The 20,924-nt window shown below is 36.4% G+C and overlaps 1 non-coding gene across 1 annotated transcript; it reads left to right on the forward strand.

Annotated features, from left to right (window-relative positions):
• Window positions 1-3,004: 3,004 nt before the first annotated feature.
• Window positions 3,005-3,076, forward strand: Trnaq-cug. Its single transcript has one exon. It is a non-coding gene; the product is annotated as a tRNA-Gln (tRNA).
• The last annotated feature ends 17,848 nt before the right edge of the window (window positions 3,077-20,924 follow it).

Below are 20,924 nucleotides of genomic sequence, written 5' to 3' on the forward strand. Positions count from 1 at the left end.
TAGTCTTCCGATGTGTGGTCATTTTTTGGGTCTTCTGTAGAGTCCCAGGAGTAACGGCCATCGGACGTAGCTCCCGGAACTCTACAGAAGGACCAGAACATCACCATATATCGGTAGACTAGTCCCTGAACCTCCCTGAGGATATCTGGATATTATCTAAGGTCAAAAACCATCGACCTCTGCTTTGTTACGGCGGTAGACCCGTTGGTCGTAACTCCCGGGGCTCTATAGAAGACCCAGAACATTTCCACATATCGGTAGACTAGTCCCTGAACCTTCCTGAGGCTATCTGGATATTATCTAAGGTCAAAAACCATCCACCTCTGCTTTGTTACGACGGTAGACCCATCGGACGTAGCTCCCGGAACTCTACAGAAGACCCAGAACATCTCCACATATCGGTAGACTAGTCCCTGAACCTCCCTGAGTCTATCTGGATATAATCTAAGGCCAAAAACCATCGACCTCTGCCTTGTTACGGCGGTAGACCCTTCAGGCTTAGCTCTCGGGACTCCACAGAAGACCCAGAACATTTCCACATATCGGTAGACTAGTCCCTGAACCTCCCTGAGGCTATCTGGATATTATCTAAGGCTAAAAACCATCGACCTCTGCTTTGTTACGGCGGTAGACCCGTCGGTCGTAACTCCCGGGACTCTATAGAAGACCCAGAACATCTCCACATATCGGTAGACTAGTCCCTGAACCTCCCTGAGGCTATCCGGATATGATCTGAGGTCTAAAACTACCGACCTCCGCCGTGTTACGGCGGTAGACCCATCGGACGTACCTCCCGGGACTCTACAGAAGACCCAGAACAACACCACATATCGGTAGACTAGTCCCTGAACCTCCTGAGGCTATCCGGATATGATCTGTGGTCAAAACCACAGTCAAATCGCCTAACTCATACTTGTACGGCGTTGAACACATAGGCCCTAACTTGACGAGTTTCGGATGATCTAGAACATCGTAAACCATGTAAATTTGGTGTAGCTGTATAGCTGACTTCATAACGATTCCAAAACACTATAAATTTGTATAGTTTAGTTGATTTTTTATAAAAATATAGCCCATGTCTCCCATATAGCCAAAATCCCATAAGCCCTGTACCTCGCATATGCAACTCTTGCGACAAAACCGAATCAGGTGGAATGACTCGTATATGCAAAGTTGCATATGCGAGGCGCTCTTATACGAGGTTTAACTGTAGTAGAAGAAAATAGGTGGAAAACAGAGAAAATAAGAGACTGGAAAACGAACAAGCAAAAGACACAAAACATTATACGTTTATGTTTGTGGCGTGCTAAACCGTTCCAATATCGTCATTTTTTTTTCTTCTGCCAGAAAGCTCGATCCACTCCTCTCGCAAGACCGATGACGGGCAGGCTGACTGGTTCGTCACCCTTTCATCATTCCGTTGGCGTTTGCTTCACGGGCACAGAGATCCTACGAACTGATTGCCCACAATATCTTTATTTTCTAGCCTAGCTGAGCCGGAGGGGAAAATGGGCCCAGCATCGGTCGCTGTTACGGGCAGCAAAATACTTTTATGGATGGTGTTTGAGGTGAATGATCCCATGAAAATTTGCAAACTTATTTCAATTTGGAGTGTACCAGATACACTTTATATGATTTTTTGAAATTTATTTGAGACTCCATAATGACATCCATTTATTCATAATTACATAGTGTTTTGACCAAGTCAGTTCAAATGCTGGTTCTTAAAATTTGCGCAAAATTAAAGGTTATGTAAAAATGTACAAATTTTATGTTAAATTGTTTTGATATGCCAAACAAAACAAATATGCCATCCGCATTCTTGTTATCAGAAATAAGAACAAACTGAATAGCTGTCCCTTTGAAAACATGATTTTCACGAGTTTTTAGTTTTTAGTTTTTAGTTTTTAGTTTTTAGTTTTTAGTTTTTAGTTTTTAGTTTTTAGTTTTTAGTTTTTAGTTTTTAGTTTTTAGTTTTTAGTTTTTAGTTTTTAGTTTTTAGTTTTTAGTTTTTAGTTTTTAGTTTTTAGTTTTTAGTTTTTAGTTTTTAGTTTTTAGTTTTTAGTTTTTAGTTTTTAGTTTTTAGTTTTTAGTTTTTAGTTTTTAGTTTTTAGTTTTTAGTTTTTAGTTTTTAGTTTTTAGTTTTTAGTTTTTAGTTACAGGATTTTGCTTCATTCAAGTTAGAGTATCAATATATGGTCTACATTGCTCATCTACCCAGTCAGCAGATTCCACCGTTGCTCCCGTCACACACACACACATTCGATGAGACACCCCACGCTCTAAACAATTTTCCAGCGCCGTTCACCAAACTCAGAGCGAGGAGCATCATCGAAGAAAACCAAGTGATTGGGTCTCTATTAGGCAGAAGTTCACCGCTTGTGGCCTCAATGACGTGGAGGAATATATCTATGAAAAAAGAGGACATTTAATAAAGTACAAGCACTCTGAACGAGACTAAAGGGAACAGACAAGACGATGGGCAAGAAGAAAACAAAAAGACGAAGAAGATAAATGGCAACAAACTTTGACGATCGGTGAGCAATTCGTGGGTTTTAGGAGAGGAGAGATGGGAGGTCGCAAAAGAACCGGAGGAGATATTGACGCGGCTTAGCATAGTTTTGTGTGACTCCGACCTTATAGCCGCTGCCACATAGCTTCTTCAGACACAAGTTGAGATAGCATCCCGGGCTTGTTGGGTTCTCCAAGGAACGAGGAGCCTGGGGCGGGGCCGGTGGGAGTCTCGTTCCGCATTAAAATCACTTTAGCGCTGAGACTGCTTCTTTTTTGTGTGTGCTGTTGTTGCCGTGTGCTCTTGCTGAGCCACAATGTCTGTATTAGTCCAACATATAGGTACGAACGACCCCGTTTGGACGGCAATCTCCGTTCGTCAGGGACGTAACTCGAAGCGATTGTTTTGTATTGATAACAGATAATTTTGGTGCTGCAAACAACCGGTCACTGCTGGTCTCCAAACCAGTTGTTTGTGGGCACACTTTCAACTGGTTCTATGGTGTAATGGTTAGCACTTTGGACTCTGAATCCAACGATCCGAGTTCAAATCTCGGTAGAACCTGGTGAATTTTTCTTTTTTTTTATTGATGGTGTTCGATTTATGTGCGTTTGTTAACAACTCGAGTGAAGTGGCTAGAAAAGTTTTTTTTTTTCAAAAGACATTTAGGTGTAGTACAAAACAAAATATGTTAAAACTTGATTAGACGTTCTAATAACTCTAATAAGATAAGATAATAAGATTCTTGATGCTAAAATGTCTATATAAGTGGAGACAATTTCAAAAGGACGTCCGGTCTTAATGAATTAAAAATCTTGTATTTTTCAAAAAGGAAGAAATATCTTTAAAAATAAATGTTTACCTTTGCCTATTGGACCTTATAAAAATGTATAAATTTGGACTATGTAACCTATTCAATTATTGGTTTCAATGAAAAATAATTTATGCACTGATTTGTTTTTACTTTAAGGATATGAGCAATAAAAAAGGTCGTATAAGCTCGATTTGACGAATTTTTGTGGTTTTAATTTTTCAAACCTATTTCTTATTTATACTTACTTTAATTTGACAGACAGAGAGTTTTGTGTAAATTTTATTAATCTTTGGTTTAAAATACATTTATGTTAAATATGAAATGGTAACTTTTTTTTCAAAGCTAAATGACGAATGGTCGCGCGGGGGCACATTTCCGCGAAGCAACAAAACGCCTCAGGTTCATCGTGCCTCCCATGAGTAGTTCAACCGCCTTAGGAGCGCCAGCCAACCTAGTTTCCATTCGTCTCCAGAACTCTGCTCGGTTCTCAGCCATCAACACCGCGGCACTCTCGTACACCCCCTCCTCCGCATGCAACTAGCTAGCGGGCAAAAGTATAGCAACAATAGCCACTAAACAGACAAGAAGCGCTGTGAAAAAAAAACCCGAGCATAAACTTAGCATCCAGAGGAACCATCGGAGCGTTTTGCCACATTAGTGTTCATTGATATTCAATTCAAATTCATGCCCTCCTGAACATTTTAATGGATTTATTTTTGTTTTCTCAGCATTTTTTTTATATTTTAGTTTGTTCCACTCGCACTTTATCAATGTGTTGGTGTTTGTGTGTATGTTTTTTCACTCTATCTTCTTCTTTTTCACACACATATTTTCATTATCATTATTATATATTTAATTTTTTGTTTCATTCAACATTGCTCACCTCTCTTTGGGTTGGCCGTTTTGTTCGATGTTTGTTGGTTCCTCGCGCTGCTTATTTGTCTGTCTGTTTTACTTTACACACATTTTAGTAGGTATATTATCCGTGTGCCGTGTGCCTAACTTGTTCGCTGGAAAGAAACTCAAAATTTTTATTAACCGCTGTTTTTGAGGGACCAAGTGTTCAGCTTGTTTATAAGCAATACAAACGGGTTTCAATTGTAACTGCTTTGCAAAATATGGTAGAATTGAAAACAAACAAATTAAATATATATTATCATTTTGTTGAAAAAATGGACGCCAAAAAATGCTGTTCAAACTATTGTTTAGCACTTGGCGCCAGAAATGAGGTTATGTATGCGCAATGGAGCAAAGTTGCGAGAAAAGAAACAGGCCACGCGTCAACAACAACTTCTTGTGTGACATTCATTGGGTCGTAAACGAAAGCAAAACAGTCGACGGACTATTACAAAACTATACCATATAAGAGCTTAGCTTAGCCCGGAGGGCTTTTGTTAATTTGATTATTATCCACCGGTGTCTACCGCGGTAAATGAAATACTTCACTTTGACATTTCCAGATACATTTTTGTGTAGCATGTTTGGGGCGTGTTCACCGCTCTTGATGTCGCACATGGGGCGTGTTCAACGTTGTTGATGTCGCAGCACTCTGTGAACGCATCCCAAAAATCTGTCAGTCTGACATTTGACTTTTGAAGTTGTTGATGTTTTCCTTCCTCTTGATGTTTCGAAAATAAATGTCTCGGAATATTTTATATCACAGGGATTTAAGTTCTGCGTAACTTTTGCTTTTAGAAAGCAATCCAGCAGAAAATGGTTTTTAAATCGTGGTATTATTAGCGTCGAATTGTGGATGTTTTCTGCGAGTAGTCATAGTTTGATTGGAATTTTTCAGGTTCCGGTGCAAAGGCATCGCATCAACTTCCGGCAGGAAGTGAACGTTTCGGGTGTGAGGGACCTTCGGATCAAGGCGATGCGGACAAAGTGAACCAGTGTGTTGCAGATTGACGAAGCTTTACGGGATAGGAAGAACAACATGGTGGTCAACGCAAAGAAGCCGCTTCCGGTTGTGATGCAGTGATGTTGTGATGACGTCCCAAACTACGATGAAAGACTTTCGGGAGGGATCTGGTGCAAATACAAGCGTGGAGAAATTACCGGAATGCTGCTTCAGGGGACCTTCGACCAGTCTACCACACTGGGAGCGCTGCAGTTTTGCTTCCTGCTGTCGATCATGGTAGGATTAAAAGTTTGGCCACGACAGAAGCAGTCACCATCTTAGCTTCGAATTAGAATTTGCTCAACGATATTCAGGCTCGATCGAAGAGCGTTTTCTAATGGTCGTCAAGCAAAAAATAATGTTGACCACTATCCGGAATGGATTTACGTCGAATGGTCGAATTACGGAATGGCGCCAACTTTACCAAACAAAAGTTGGACGATATTCTGCGGTTCGGTACGGAGGAACTGTTCAAGGAAGACTGCAAGGATAACCACGATTTCAAGAGCGTTGAGGCGAAAAGCTACCACCAAGGAAAAAGTGAAAATCATCAAACCACAAACCAAACAAACTTAGGTATTTTGAACAAAATAAATAACGCAATTCAAATTCCGCTGAGCATTAGTTATTTTCCTAACAAAAAGAATCGTACAAACTTAGGACCCAATTCAAAGAACAAGCTTTGCTGGTTAAAAAATTTAAAAAATTACAATTTCATACATTTTTCTCCAGTTTATGATAACCGAACACTTAAACCAATTTTCGACAATTTTTTAAATTTCAAGTTCTTATAAAAAGTATTATTAGGTACCTATGAAAAATATTTCAGTTTGTTGTTGTTGTTGATTTTATTGTGGGAACTTTAACCCTATATGAGTCATTTCAGTTTAGTTAGATTAAAAAGTTTATGTTTGTTAATTTAAAAAAAAAAACATGAGTATAACAATAGTATTATAATATAAATATAATACTATAATAAATATACTATAATATAAATATAATACTATTATTAAGCTCTGGGTTATTTGTTAAAGATTGATTATTTTATGTTTTCTCTATCAAATTTTTCATACAAATTTAGGAGCAGAACAAATAATACTAATGATATGTGAAAAGTTTGAAAAAAATGTATCTTGTGAAGGAATTTGTTGATCTATAAGGTGTGTTCGGCAAAGTAAAAATTTAACTAACTCATGGATGAATATATACATATATATTAGGGTGTTTCATCCAAAACCAAAAGTTCTCAGAATCAGGCAAACCGAGGTTCCCCTAGTAGAGGATACCCATAGGGACTCTCATGCCAAATATCAGCCCATTTGGTTGAGAATTGGCCTGTCCCCAGCGGTTTAAAGTTTACATGGAAATTACTATGGGATTTTTGTGCTTTTCGTTCAATCGTTCCTACAGGTCTGGGGACAACATGGATTCACTCGGAATAAAGACAGGTGTGTAGGGGATGGTCCAATGAACACATTCCAGAAAGAATTAGGCTTGTCCATTCTGTCCCCAAGGTGCGCATTAGATCGACGTTCGGTTTCTCCAAAACCAACGATTCATCCTTCAAAAGCATCGTATTTCCTTAGTATGCTATGACGGCTAGGTGGAAACCACGACGCCCCATATGAGACGGTGAACACGTGGAGAGGCATCGATTGCATTATTAACACAAAATCATCATTTTACTTTATTTAGAACAGTTGAAATTCTTTCAGGAACATCAATAATTATAATTTTAGTACTTTAAAGAATGTTTCTGAGCCAAAACTCGAGTAGATGCTCTGTCACGTGTTCACCGTCTGACATGGGGCGTCGTAATTTTCTCCTAGCCATCATAGCATACTAAGGACAATGCGTACATTTGAAGGGTGAATCGATGATTCTGGAGACACCGGACGTCGATCCAATGCGCACCTTGGGGACAGAATGGACAAGCCTAATTCCTTCTGGAATGTGTTCATTGGACCATCCCCTACACACCTGTCTTTATTCCGAGTGAATCCATGTTGTCCCCAGACCTGTAGGAACGATTGAACGAAAAGCACAAAAATCCCATAGTAATTTCTATGTAAACTTTAAACCGCTGGGGACAGGCCAATTCTCAACCAAATGGGCCGATATTTGGCATGAGAGTCCCTATGGGTATCCTCTACTAGGGAAACCTCGGTTTGCCTGATTCTGAGAACTTTTTTGTTTGGCTGAAACACCCTAATATATATAGACATGCAAACGGATATGATCCTACGGTTTGTGATCATCTTGGTGGTACGACCCGGAATGGGCAGTAAGAGCGAGTTGGACGATATTCTGTGATTTGGTGTGGAGGAACTTTTTCAAGGAAGAGTTGAGTTTTTTTAAACTAATTAATGTAAAAAAGTTCAATTTGTAAATTTTTTTTGAATTTTTTTTTCTTTTTATTATATGCCAGATGGACATTACAGTTTTTTTTTTACTGTTTTACTGTTCTCAGAAATAAATTCGCCTGGATGGCCCATTCCATAGAAATGTTTGTTGTTGTTACTTTTCCGGAAAAGGGAAAATTTTCATGAGAATTACATACAATTTTCTTATATTTTTTAAACAATCAAATCATATAAAAATAAAGGTTCTATAATGTTTTTGTTTCTCAAAGAAAAAATGCAAATTAATTTCGAAAACATACAACAGAATAAAAAAATAAGAGCCAAAAAACACAAAACGAAAAACTGAAATCAACAATAAAAAACAAACAAAAAAACACAAAAAAGAAACGACAAACAAAAATCCAAAAACAGAAAACAAAACCCAGAAAAAAACAAGAACAGAAAACAAAAATCAAAAAATATATGCAAAGCACAAAAACACAAAAACAGAACAAAAAACCAAAACAAAAACAAAAAACAAAAAACCAAATCAAAAAATTCTTAAATTCTTAAATTCTTAAATAATTAAATTCTCAAATTCTTAAATTCTTAAATTCTTAAATTCTGAAATTCTTAAATTCTTAAATTCTTAAATTCGTTAAATTCGTTAAATTCGTTAAATTCGTTAAATTCTTAAATTCTTAAATTCTTAAATTCTTAAATTCTTAAATTCTTAAATTCTTAAATTCTTAAATTCTTAAATTCTTAAATTCTTAAATTCTTAAATTCTTAAATTCTTAAATTCTTAAATTCTTAAATTCTTAAATTCTTAAATTCTTAAATTCTTAAATTCTTAAATTCTTAAATTCTTAAATTCTTAAATTCTTAAATTCTTAAATTCTTAAATTCTTAAATTCTTAAATTCTTAAATTCTTAAATTCTTAAATTCTTAAATTCTTAAATTCTTAAATTCTTAAATTCTTAAATTCTTAAATTCTTAAATGAGCAATTCTCTACGAAATCGGTCTTTTTTCTTCAATTTTAATTTTTGTATTTTTTAATCCGGCTGAAACTTTTTTGGTGCCTTCGGTATGCCCAAAGAAGCCATTTTGCATCATTAGTTTGTCCATATAATTTTCCATACAAATTCGGCAGCTGTCCATACAAAAATGATGTATGAAAATTCAAAATCTGTATCTTTTGAAGGAATTTTTGATCGATTTGGTGTCTTCGGCAAAGTTGTAGGTATGGATACGGACTACACTGGAAAAATAATACACGGTAAAAAAATTTGGTGATTTTTTATTTAACTTTATCACTAAAACTTGATTTACAAAAAACACTATTTTTATTTTTTTATTTTTGATATGTTTTAGAAGACATAAAATGCCAACTTTTCAGAAATTTCCAGGTTGTGCAAAAATCACTGACCGAGTTATGAATTTTTTAATCAATACTGATTTTTCAAAAATCGAAATTTTGGTCGTAAAATTTTTCAACTTCATTTTTCGATGTAAAATCAAATTTGCAATCAAAAGTACTTTACTAAAATTTTGATAAAGTGCACCGTTTTCAAGTTATAGCCATATTTAAGTGACTTTTTGAAAATAGTCGCAGTTTTTCATTTTTTTAAATTAGTGCACATGTTTGCCCAGTTTTGAAAAAAATATTTTTGAAAAGCTGAGAAAATTCTCTAAATTTTGCTTATTCGGACTATGTTGATACGACCTTTAGTTGCTGAGATATTGCAATGCAAAGGTTTAAAAACAGGAAAATTGATGTTTTCTAAGTTTCACCCAAACAACCCACCATTTTCTATCGTCAATATCTCAGCAACTAATGGTCCGATTTTCAATGTTAATATATGAAACAATTGTGAAATTTTCCGATCTTTTCGAAAAAATATTTTTGGAATTTTCAAATCAAGACAAACATTTTAAAAGGGCGTAATATTGAATGTTTGGCCTTTGTGAAATGTTAGTCTTGATTTGAAAATTCCAAAATATTTTTTCGAAGAGATCGGAAAATTTCACAAATGTTTCATATATTAACATTGAAAATCGGACCACTAGTTGCTGAGATATTGACGATAGAAAATGGTGGGTTGTTTGGGTGAAACTTAGAAAACATCAATTTTCCTGTTTTTAAACCTTTGCATTGCAATATCTCAGCAACTAAAGGTCGTATCAACAAAGTCCAAATAAGCTAAATATAGAGAATTTTCTCAGCTTTTCAAAAATATTTTTTTCAAAACTGGGCAAACATGTGCACTAATTTAAAAATGAAAACTGCGACTATTTTCAAAAAGTCACTTAAATATGGCTATAACTTGAAAACGGTGCACTTTATCAAAATTTCAGTAAAGTACTTTTGATTGCAAATTTGATTTTACATCGAAAAATGAAGTTGAAAAATTTTACGACCAAAATTTCGATTTTTGAAAAATCAGTATTGATTAAAAATTCATAACTCGGTCAGTGATTTTTGCACAACCTGAAATTTCTGAAAAGTTGGCATTTTATGCCTTCTAAAACATATCAAAAATAAAAAAATTAAAAATAGTGTTTTTTGTAAATCAAGTTTTAGTGATAAAAGTTAAAAAAAAATCACCAAATTTTTTTTACCGTGTATTATTTTTTTCCAGTGTAGTCCGTATCCATACCTACAACTTTGCCGAAGACACCAAATCGATCAAAAAATTCCTTCAAAAGATACTGATTTTTGAATTTTCATACATCATTTTTGTATGGACAGCTGCCGAATTTGTATGGAAAATTATATGGACAAACTAATGATGCAAAATGGCTTCTTTGGGCATACCGAAGGCACCAAAAAAGTTTCAGTCGGATTAAAAAATACAAAAAAAATCGAATGACCGAAATCCTAGAGAACTGCTCAATTCTTAAATTCTTAAATTCTTAAATTCTTAAATTCTTAAATTCTTAAATTCTTAAATTCTTGAATTCTTAAATTCTTAAATTCTTAAATTCTTAAATTCTTAAATTCTTACATTCTTAAATTCTTAAATTCTTAAATTCTTAAATTCTTAAATTCTTAAATTCTTAAATTCTTAAATTCTTAAATTCTTAAATTCTTAAATTCTTAAATTCTTAAATTCTTAAATTCTTAAATTCTTAAATTCTTAAATTCTTAAATTCTTAAATTCTTAAATTCTTAAATTCTTAAATTCTTAAATTCTTAAATTCTTAAATTCTTAAATTCTTAAATTCTTAAATTCTTAAATTCTTAAATTCTTAAATTCTTAAATTCTTAAATTCTTAAATTCTTAAATTCTTAAATTCTTAAATTCTTAAATTCTTAAATTCTTAAATTCTTAAATTCTTAAATTCTTAAATTCTTAAATTCTTAAATTCTTAAATTCTTAAATTCTTAAATTCTTAAATTCTTAAATTCTTAAATTCTTAAATTCTTAAATTCTTAAATTCTTAAATTCTTAAATTCTTAAATTCTTAAATTCTTAAATTCTTAAATTCTTAAATTCTTAAATTCTTAAATTCTTAAATTCTTAAATTCCTAAATTCTTAAATTCTTAAATTCTTAAATTCTTGAATTCCTAAATTTTTAAATCTAGTAATTTGTGATTCATAAATTCTCAAATTCTGATATTCTTTGGTAATTGTCCACGCTCAATACAAAAAAGATTTTTTTTGTATGAAAATTTGTCCACGAAGGGGTGTGGGGGGGCTTGACATTGAAAAAAAGTGTCCACGTGGTTTATGGATGGTCCCTTCCACAGTTTTTTTTATTTCTGATTTCCAAATGTTTAATTATTTATTTATTTAAGAATTATAATTTCTATGAATTTTTCAACTGTTCAATTGTTTAATAATTGAATTTTTTATGATGTTTTTAAAAAAAATTGGATTTACTAAATTTTTACATTTGAATTATTTTTGGAATTATAGCTGATGAGAATTTTTAAAGTATAGAATTGTTGAATATTTGATTTTTTGATGTTTTTGATGTAGAATTTAAAATTTTAAAATTTTTGACATTTTGGTTTTTATTTAATTTTTGATATTTTACTTTTAAATTTCTTTATTTGTAAAATAATTCCAAATTTTAATATTTTGGATTATTTAGATGTCTGATGCTTTGAATTTGTGATTGATTATATATTGATTTTTTGTTAATTACTGTTTATTTACTCTTATTTTTTTAAATTTTAAATAATAGATTTTTAAAATATGTATTTTTATTTTTGAACTTCTTATTCCATTTCTGAGTTTCTATATTTCTTTGTTACCAAATTTTAGAGTTGATAATCCACTTAATTTAGAAAAAAAATCTACCAGAAATTTTGGACTTTTCCTTTGGTTTACTTAATTTCCGTCCTTTTAATCAAGATTCTGCATTTGAAGTTCGGCTCTATTATTTATTATTATATCAAATACAAAATTATGCATTCATTTGTAAGTTTCAATAGCATTAAAATAAGCAAATTCAAATTATTTGGTTTTTTTATTACAACATATTGAGCATTTCTCTACGAAATCGGTCTTTTTTCTTCAATTTTAATTTTTGTATTTTTTAATCCGACTGAAACTTTTTTGGTGCCTTCGGTATGCCCAAAGAAGCCATTTTGCATCATTAGTTTGTCCATATAATTTTCCATACAAATTTGGCAGATGTCCATACAAAAATGATGTATGAAAATTCAAAAATCTGTATCTTTTGAAGGAATTTTTTGATCGATTTGGTGTCTTCGGCAAAGTTGTAGGTATGGATATGGACTACAATGGAAAAAAATAATGCACGGTAAAAAAAATTTGGTGATTTTTTAATTTAACTTTTTATCACTAAAACTTAATTTACAAAAAAACACTATTTTTATTTTTTTTTTTTTTTGATATGTTTTAGAGGACATAAAATGCCAACTTTTCAGAAATTTCCAGGTTGTGCAAAAAATCATTGACCGAGTTATGAATTTTTTAATCAATACTGATTTTTTTCAAAAAATAGAAATTTTGGTCGAAAAAAATTTTCAACTTCATTTTTTGATGTAAATCAAATTTGCAATCAAAAAGTACTTCAGTGAAATTTTGATAAAGTGCACCGTTTTCAAGTTATAGCCATTTTTATGTGACTTTTTTGAAAATAGTCGCAGTTTTTAATTTTTTTTTAAATCGTGCACATGTTTGCCCAGTTTTGAAAAAAATATTTTTGAAAAGCTGAGAAAATTCTCTATATTTTGCTTTTTCGGACTTTGTTGATACGACCTTTAGTTGCTGAGATATTGCAATGCAAAGGTTTAAAAACAGGAAAATTGATATTTTCTAAGTCTCACCCAAACAACCCACCATTTTCTATCGTCAATATCTCAGCAAGTAATGGTCCGATTTTCAATGTTAATATATGAAACATTTGTGAAATTCTCCGATCTTTTCGAAAACATTTTTTTTCAAAATTTTTAAACCAAGACTAACATTTTAAAAGGGCGTAATATTGAATGTTTGGTCTTTTTGAAATGTAAGTCTCGATTTGAAAATTTTGAAAATATTTTTTTCGAAAAGATCGGAAAATTTCACAAATGTTTCATGTATTAACATTGAAATTCGGACCATTAGTTGCTGCGATATTAACGATAGAAAATGGTGGGTTGTTTGGGTGAGACTTAGAAAACATCAATTTTCCTGTGTTTAAACCTTTGCATTGCAATATCTCAGCAACTAAAGGTCGTATCAACAAAGTCCGAAGAAGCAAAATATAGAGAATTTTCTCAGCTTTTCAAAAATATTTTTTTCAAAACTGGGCAAACATGTGCACTAATTTAAAAAATTGAAAAACTGCGACTATTTTCAAAAAAGTCACTTAAATATGGCTATAACTTGAAAACGGTGCATTTTATCAAAATTTAATTCAAATACTTTTTGATTGCAAATTTGATTTTACATCAAAAATTGAAGTTGAAATTTTTTTTCGACCAAAATTTCGATTTTTTTAAAAAATCAGTATTGATTAAAAAATTCATAACTCGGTCAATGATTTTTTGCACAACCTGGAAATTTCTGAAAAGTTGGCATTTTATGCCATTAAAAATTAAAAATAGTGTTTTTTTGTAAATCAAGTTTTAGTGATAAAAAGTTAAATAAAAAAATCACCAAATTTTTTTTTACCGTGCATAATTTTTTTCCAGTGTAGTCCTTATCCATACCTACAACTTTGCCGAAGACACCAAATCGATCAAAAAATTCCTTCAAAAGATACAGATTTTTGAATTTTCATACATCATTTTTGTATGGACATCTGCCAAATTTGTATGGAAAATTATATGGACAAACTAATGATGCAAAATGGCTTCTTTGGGCATACCGAAGGCACCAAAAAAGTTTCAGTCGGATTAAAAAATACAAAAAAATCGAATGACCGAAATCCTAGAGAACTGCTCAGATCATAATTGGAGACACTTAAAAATAATTACACACAGCTCAAAATTTAATTTAATAATTTTTTTCGCTTTTGGGCAGTTGAAGAATTTTGAATTTTTGAACAACAGATCGATGGTAGGCGTTTTGAGATTTTTTTTTCATGAATTCATTGTTGTTTTTGCACATTTTAATAGTAGAATAACTGTAAAAGTAATGTATAAAGCAGAGCAGATGAACATTTAAATTATTTTTTAATGTAACACGCCCCTAGAGCCGGTGCTCAAATTATTACTCCTGCTTGACCAGTTCGGTCTGACGAAAGGCGAAGTAATCTTCCGGGTGAGTAGTGGTTCGCTGGCGTTGGCGTCAAGCGAAATCAGCACCGAGTTGCCTGGCGTGTAGCGCTGATGAAGTGTTTCTTCCGTGAGCAACTTGACCTGGAAGCGGCCCGGCACAAGAACAATTCTCATGATCGCCGCCATTTAGTTGTGCTGTATCAATCAGTCCATCTTGTTGATCTTGTAGATGTTCTGCTCCATCTTTTTATTGTTCGATCGCGCATGACCGATTCGACATTCCGTAAATCTGAAAGCAAATTGGAAATCTTCAATTCTGAGCAAAATAGCACAAAAAAAAACCTACTGTTCAGCATGCATAAATTGGATTCCAAGCTGGATAGAACTGGAAAAGTCATCGAATCGACCAAGAATCAGCCTGCAGACAGCGGCCACGAAAGGATGTCGTGCACCTGGAGCCATTCCCGGACAAGTGGATGACCGCACAACACCAGTCGCCAAGCAAACTTTGCGAGGAACAGACAACTACAGGGACAACCGGATCGATTTTGGCTCGAACAAACACCTACTTGGACAGCGAGTTGGCATGCTGCACCCGGTACTCGATGATGCCCAGACAGGTGCCGAAGTTGGCCAGCAGATTCTCCGAGCCCAGCATCATCAGCTGGCTCGTGTGACTGTGGATGAGGGCCTTGAGCCAGCAAACAGCCGTTACGACACTGTAAACAAAACCGAAGTTTTCCTGTATAGCGGCATCTTTTCAAGCGAACAAAATTAAAAACTTACTACTCAGTTTTCTGCTAAATCAGCTCCGGCTCGTTCATGCTGAAACCGCTGCGCTGATTTTCTGCGTCCTTGCTGCGAAATCCCTGCAGCAGCAAATGGCCATATTCTTCTGACTTATCCCGGAAGACTTCACCCTCTCCAGCCGGTCCCTCATCGGAATCTCCACCGTCTTGAGCGCCTTCTTGCTCGCATTGACCGGGTTCAAAAATTCCACCGACGCGCTGTCCACCGTCGGCGTTCGCGTCTTGAGCTGCAACTCTTCCTGCTCCTTGCGCTGGAACGAGGCGACCGTTTCGCGCACAATTACGACCTGCTTCTGACCTGGAAAGGCGGCCGACCACCTTGGAGCCGGGTTCTTTGGTATCCTGCGCAACCAGCGCCAAGCAAACTTTGCGAGCAACGGAAATGACTGACTTAAAATTCTATTGCAAACAACACCGAAAAATAACAAAACAAACAGCTGTCAAAAATCTACCGCTTTGGTGAGCTGCTGCACCAAGCTTTTTGTGTGGTGAGCCTGGTCAATGTTTTGGTGGAATTTCAGCAGAGAAATGTTTCATTTGAAATATTCTGAAATGTGTCATGCGACACCCGCGCGATGCATGAAGTATTTCAAGAAAATCCACCGCGGTTAACCGCACTCAAATTAACAAAAGCCCTCGGAGCTACAACAGGGTCTTTGAGTGCGCGCCGCAAAAGTAAACAAATTGGCGCTCCTAATTCGTTACGCATTTGTTACGCTCGTTTGACAGAAATCACGCGTGCTGCAACGCCACACCACGTGTCGTCTCGCCGGGGTCCCCCGATTTTGCATAATTCACACCGAATGCCCAACTGACTCGACTCGGGCAGAATGGGCCCCGCCAATAAATCAAGTGGCCAACCGTCGATAATTATACATTCCGTTCATATCTTTCACGACTCAACACGACTCGCGGGTGCGCGATGATCGTGTCGCATCGCGAGTGGCCTGAAATGATTTAAATTTGCCAAAATAAAAACGACGACACTCCGGGTCCGAACCTGAACGCCAGTTGTGCGGGACTGGCAACCAACACTGCCCAGCGGATGGGAGGAGGGCTTGTGATAAATGGCCGGTGAAAGATCGTGGCGGAACGTAATAAATTTATTCGGGTTTCTTCTCCCGAGGTTGGACCCGGCGTTCCTCCCCCCTCCTTTTGCGGCTTGGTTTGGTATGAAGTCGAGGTGGCAGGGCGGGCATCCTGGGACGACCAGCAGTCAGTAATGGTATACCGTAGGGTGTCCTGAAAAGAGTGTTTTTTTTTTTTCTTCTTTTATTCGTCTATTTGTCGATCTTTTAGTTCTAATTAATTTGTAAGCTTTTTAAAATATCACATCAGGTTGTTTGCATAACCAGCCCGTAATTTAGTCTGTAATTAGTAAAATTACTAATAAAAAAAATGCCGGATTTCAGGAGCTTTTTCCGGTGGGCAAAATTGTGCAGCCTACTGTTGTGATCAATGAGTTTTGATCGAACCCCGATGCCAAAAACCGATCGCAGTTGGTTAGAAATATTTTTTTTTTACTCTTTGAATACTAGCAGGACTATTAGGTTGTTTTTCGACTCAGCAGTCAGAGACAAAATCAAAAACTTGTAGTTTTTTCTTTTTTATTCCGCAATATGCGGTCTTCTTCAGGGGATTAGAAAATACAGTTTTCATGTCCGGGGACTTTTTGAATGAAAAAAAAAATGAAAACTGTATTTTCTAATGCCCTGAAGAAGACCGCATATTGCGTCGAAACGTCGGAGTAAAACAGAAAAAAACTACAAGTTTTTGAATTTGTCTCTGACTGCTGAGTCGAAAAACAACCTAATTGTGTAATACAGTCGAGAACAAAGCAGGACGACAACACGAGAAAAGGGCGGATAAGCATTTTGACAGTTTGAACAGATTTGCTTATTCTCAGGCGAACTTAAACTTTTTCACAAAACTCGAAGTGTTTAACAAAAGCTGGCCTCTCAAGCTACCTCTCAACACTGCGGGTTTGTTGAATAGTTACCTGTTGTCTCTGAATCAGCAAAAATGTTCCAGCTGTCAAAATGATTATATACCCTTTTCAAATGTTGTTCCAGAAATATGGAATCTGGATGTGCTTGGTCAATCACAAGAATTCATCGGTATATGAAGCAATATTAAGATTGAGGAGATCGACAAACAGAGGGTTGACTGTATACTATTATAGAAACATAGAACAAAAATAAGAGAAAATGCAAAAAGGATCGAATTTGTTAAATACCTTAAACTGCTTCGGTCATCATCATAAATCCTTTTTGCTTTCGAAAATAAACAATGTTTTTGCGAGCAATTATAAGATTTTTACTGTATTTTCGATCTCAAACTTCAAAGCCCGTTTACCCCACTTCCTTTTGTCGTAGAGGGCTCATATTTGGCATGAGTTCATCTCATGTATAGACAAACAAACGCTGAAAATTTCATCCAAATCGGAGCACCTCGATACGACCTGTTACACATTGGTGAAAAACTCGCTCTTAATTATTTTTATTTTTGATGGACACCCTAGCAAGGAAGTAGCAGCAGTAGTAGCGGTTGTTGTATGTTTAGAGGGTTTATTAGGAAACAATTTGCGTCAAGAGTTTTTTGGCACCTCTTGGTCGATTTTGTGTCGTACCTTCGACGCTCCTTCGAAGTGGTTGAAGATTTATTGGGTTTGCAACCAAATGGCAATTAGTAGGCAACAGCAGCACGATCGCTGCTAAATGGATTTTGATTAGAACGAATCGGGTTCGGGGTTTCAGGTTCTTCAGTTTGTAGTACGATCCAGTATCGGTGTTGTTGTTGCTTCGACAAACTGGCAAACTTTCGAGCCAACCGCTTCCGGTTCGCGATGCTGATGTTGAGGTGAAATCGAGACACTTTTTGGTCACGCCTCTTGGTACGTGGTCTATAATTCTGTCTCGAAAAAGCCCCTTGATGGTTGGATCGCCGAAGAAAACAGCCGTAGATGGACGCCGGTGATTGTTTTCTTCCGCGTGGCTTCATCTACCTGAGATATTCAAATTTCACATGCGCGACGAATATTTTGATGGAGGCATTTTTTGTGGTGCTGAAAGTGCAATGACAACATGCGTTTTCTCTTGTATATTTTTTCTATAACGGTCCATTTCCGACGAATCTATTAGCTAAAAGAAGCAAAACTTGAAAACCGTTCAAATTGTGAAGCTAGAAGGCAGTTTCTTTAAATTTCACACCAGCATTATTCAAATTGTCTCATCGTGTCTTAATTTTGTACAGTTTTCAATAGAGACATCAAAATCAATCCGCAACGAACGCGACGTGACAGCATTTCTAGGAACACACTTTGTAGCCAGTGCCACGGCAGGCGGCAGCTCCAAAGCACTTGAAATCACGGAAAGAAATCTGCAAATTGACTGCTGACTGATGGATGAGTTTGATAGACCGAGAGGGCTTGGGCGGGGAGTGGACATCAATCGATCGATAACACTACTCGACAAAACAAAACTTGTGTCAAGGGATTGACGATATCTCATCCGTTCCTGAGAGAAAAGGCATCCCCGAATCCGATGCATTCGACAGAATTTGATTTTATGTCCACGCGGACTGATGCAAATCTGGTAAATTTTTTAACATAAAAATCGAACAATTTAAAAACCATGCGTCTCCTCCCAATTATATGAGCCATCTACAAGAATATGGAAGCGCCTGGTGCATAGCCATTTCCTTTAAGCACAACGGAAACAACCAATACAAATGTATAAAAAGTTGTCAAGTTCTCGGGGTCCACAGCTAGCATTTTTGTACGATTATAAAAATAAATATTAAAAGTTTAAAATTAATTTATTTAAAAACATATTTTTGATTTATTTGTTTACTAAAATTTTATGTATCTCAAAGGTCTATGGGTACTTCGGGATGTCCATGGTCATCCAAGGACTCCCTGGAGTTAAGATCTACGAGTCTACCGCCGTAACAAGCAATAGGTCGTCTTATTTTGACCCCGGATCATGTGCGTATAGCATCAGTGGATATGGTAGACTACTGTATGAATGTGTTGGGATGTTCATGGTCATCCAAGGACTCCCTGGTGTTAAGATCTACGAGTCTACCGCCGTAGCAAGCAAGAGGTCGTCTTATTTTGACCCCGGATCTTGTGTGTATAGCATCAGTGCATATGGTAGACTACTGTATGAATGTGTTGGGATGTTCATGGTCATCCAAGGACTCCCTGGAGTTAAGATCTACGAGTCTACCGCCGTAACAAGCAAGAGGTCGTCGGATTTTGACCCCGGATCATGTGCGTATATCATCAGTGGATATGGTAGACTACTATATGAATGTGTTTGGATGTTCATGGTCATCCAAGGACTCCCTGGAGTTAAGATCTACGAGTCTACCGCCGTAACAAGCAAGAGGTCGTCGGATTTTGACCCCGGATCATGTGCGTATAGCATCAGTGGATATGGTAGACTACTGTATGAATGTGTTGGGATGTTCATGGTCATCCAAGGACTCCCTGGAGTTAAGATCTACGAGTCTACCGCCGTAACAAGCAAGAGGTCGTCGGATTTTGACCCCGGATCATGTGCGTATAGCATCAGTGGATATGGTAGACTACTGTATGAATGTGTTGGGATGTTCATGGTCATCCGAGGACTCCCTGGAGTTAAGATCTACGAGTCTACCGCCGTAACAAGCAAGAGGTCGTCGGATTTTGACCCCGGATCTTATGCGTATAGCATCAGTGCATATGGTAGACTACTATATGAATGTGTTGGGATGTCCATGGTCATCCAAGGACTCCCTGGAGTTAAGATCTACGAGTCTACCGCCGTAACAAGCAAGAGGTCGTCGGATTTTGACCCCGGATCATGTGCGTATAGCATCAGTGGATATGGTAGACTACTGTATGAATGTGTTGGGATGTTCATGGTCATCCGAGGACTCCCTGGAGTTAAGATCTACGAGTCTACCGCCGTAACAAGCAAGAGGTCGTCGGATTTTGACCCCGGATCATGTGCGTATAGCATCAGTGGATATGGTAGACTACTATATGAATGTGTTGGGATGTTCATGGTCATCCGAGGACTCCCTGGAGTTAAGATCTACGAGTCTACCGCCGTAACAAGCAAGAGGTCGTCGGATTTTGACCCCGGATCATGTGCGTATAGCATCAGTGGATATGGTAGACTACTGTATGAATGTGTTGGGATGTCCATGGTCATCCGAGGACTCCCTGGAGTTAAGATCTACGAGTCTACCGCCGTAGCAAGCAAAGGTCGTCTTATTTTGACCCCGGATCTTGTGTGTATAGCATCAGTGCATATGGTAGACTACTGTATGAATGTGTTGGGATGTTCATGGTCATCCAAGGACTCCCATGAGTCTACGAGTCTACCGCCGTAACAAACAATAGGTCGCCGTTTGGCTTAAGTCGTAAGCAAGGATATACGCACAAGATCCGGGGTCAAAATAAGACGACCTCTTGCTTGATACGGCGGTAGACTCGTAGATCTTAACTCCAGGGAGTCCTCGGATAACCATGGACATCCTAACACATTCATATAGTAGTCTACCATATCCACTGATGCTATACGCACATGATCCGGGGTCAAAATCCGACGACCTCTTGCTTGTTACGGCGGTAGACTCGTAGATCTTAACTCCAGGGAGTCCTTGGATGACCATGAACAACCCAACACATTCATACAGTAGTCTACCATATGCACTGATGCTATACACACAAGATCCGGGGTCAAAATAAGACGACCTCTTGCTTGTTATGGCGGTAGACTCGTAGATCTTAACTCCAGGGAGTCCTTGGATGACCATGAACATCCCAACACATTCATATAGTAGTCTACCATATCCACTGATGCTATACGC

Source organism: Culex quinquefasciatus, chromosome 3, assembly GCF_015732765.1.
Source record: "Culex quinquefasciatus strain JHB chromosome 3, VPISU_Cqui_1.0_pri_paternal, whole genome shotgun sequence".
Lineage (NCBI taxonomy): Eukaryota > Metazoa > Arthropoda > Insecta > Diptera > Culicidae > Culex > Culex quinquefasciatus.